Source organism: Pinus tabuliformis, chromosome Q (genome assembly GCF_031772625.1).
Source record: "Pinus tabuliformis cultivar Carrire ecotype Pingquan chromosome Q, CPIR1, whole genome shotgun sequence".
NCBI classification, from domain to species: Eukaryota; Viridiplantae; Streptophyta; class Pinopsida; order Pinales; family Pinaceae; genus Pinus; species Pinus tabuliformis.
In genome coordinates this window covers 1,148,274,927-1,148,276,824 of record NC_142296.1, presented here as the reverse complement: position 1 = coordinate 1,148,276,824, position 1,898 = coordinate 1,148,274,927, and the positions used below count along the sequence as shown (strand labels likewise).

Below are 1,898 nucleotides of genomic sequence, written 5' to 3'. Positions count from 1 at the left end.
GATTTTTGGGCATGTGGTATTGAGATGGTTTTGGGCATGTTTTATGGATCAACGATGGTATTGTAACAAAGATTTACAAGTTAATAATATCTATGACAAAGTCTATGTGAATATACATGGTTAAACATATTGTTATATTGTAAGTTTATTGCAAGTATTCAAGTTTTTATATGCTTATCAATTAAATTTAAATTTGCTTAGAAAATCATTATTCTAATTTTCAAAGTAAAATAGATTTTAAGTTATTGTTGCTACTTATATGTTATATATTTTAATATAATATGTATATTATGATTTTATTTGATTTAAGACGTTATTTGTAATTTTGTTAATAAAAAAAATTTACAATGTAACCACGTTTTCTATAGCTAAATTAGCTCAAAGTATCTTACGGCGGAGTCAGAAACATCAAACTAATAATAAAAATGTCGTCCAATGATTGTCATACCTCCATTTTAAAAACATTAAAAAGCACAATAATTTTTTTTTAAAGGCTAAACATGCCATTATCCGAATCACGATAAACATATAATTTTTAACCTTACCCGGATACCAAATATTACATGATAATCTGTTATATAATACAGATCTAGATTACAGTTGTTCTGTTTGGTTGGCATTTATGAACTCGGACAGTCCTCTATAGTCTTAATTAATTTTCGCTCTTGCCAAAATGAGACAGCTCAGCTCACACCTCGAGCTTACCCCCAAACCGGTCCTCTGGTAATTAATCTCTCTGCGATGTTGGTTTAATTGACATTGCAGATGTGTCAGGTTTTGTCGGGAATCTCCGTCGCATCGACGGTGGTAGTCAAGGGTCTGCCATCGCACGGCTAGTGGCGTTTCAGGTGGCTTTACAGTCTCTCTTGCAGCGTTATGTGGTTCATTTGTTACCTTTTGCCTTGGTGCTCCATTAGGCTTCCCTGCTCCGCTTGAGGGTTAATCGTTCTGAAGTCCAAGAACATGGTGCTTACTGCATGTTCCAGAGGCAGACGAGAGGTTCCCCATCCATGGGGTTTGTGAAACTTTACCCGTTACCAGGTGAATTATGGTTACCCTGAAATTTTCACGCATTGTTTTTTTTTTTAAATTGTTTTCTGTATGGAATTTACTGCATAATACTCGAAATCCTTTTTGTAGGTTGTGAAACGCTGAATCCGCGGAACACTAGCGGATATGAAGGTGAGACAACCACCTTACCAGGCATGGCGCACGAAAATTTCCCAAGTATGTCTTTGGCAACTCTAACAGTCTAGTTCGTGAAGAAAAGGGTTCTCGTGTTTAAGCTATGTTTTTTCCTCTTGTCTTTATCATACCAGGAAGGATTTCCGGCCTCAGACCTGGAACTATTTCGAATTCCCCTTGTTGGGCTTCTCACCAGTTTTCTCGCTGCTCGGTGGAGGGTTTCTTTTGGTTTTGTGATGAAGTTGTAATCGTTATTGTTCAGACACAGCAAGGTTAGTAACTTAGATTTTGGCCCGCTCTTTTGTAAGAGTAGGAGTCTCTTGAGTTGTTATTGTGTCGGAAATGTTGCGGCTTTCAATGTTGTAATATGACTGCACATTTGTCTTTCCTCATGGTATATATATCTATTTGTCTTCTTCATTTATGCTTATGGTACAACTATTTCCTTTTGTCTGAACAGCGTTCATGGAAAATTGCTTTCTCTGTGTAGAGACTATTACTGTTTGGTATCAATACTTCTTTCCAGATGTTTATACTATTCTTTGTGGAAAAGATTGTTCTGTTTGCGTTGAACGTTTATTTAATATATGCATAACAATTTCCGTTGTGGCTATTCTGAGCTTAATTTTTGGGTTTGAATGAGTATTCCTATTATCATTTAACAGAAATGATTAAACCAACAGGTCTTTCCTGCGATGGCCATGATTCTGGAA

General features: G+C 36.0%; 1 long non-coding RNA gene across 4 annotated transcripts; it reads left to right on the top strand.

The window, feature by feature from the left end:
- Window positions 1–645: 645 nt before the first annotated feature.
- Window positions 646–1,622, top strand: LOC149223661 (uncharacterized). Of its 4 annotated transcripts, none has more exons than XR_016248990.1 (3): window positions 646–1,015; window positions 1,141–1,182; window positions 1,320–1,622. It is a non-coding gene; the product is annotated as an uncharacterized LOC149223661 (long non-coding RNA). The 4 variants fall into 4 exon arrangements; XR_016248989.1 differs by having other exon boundaries at window positions 660–1,041; window positions 1,320–1,620; XR_016248988.1 differs by having other exon boundaries at window positions 661–1,015; window positions 1,141–1,227; window positions 1,320–1,618.
- Window positions 1,623–1,898: the final 276 nt, after the last annotated feature.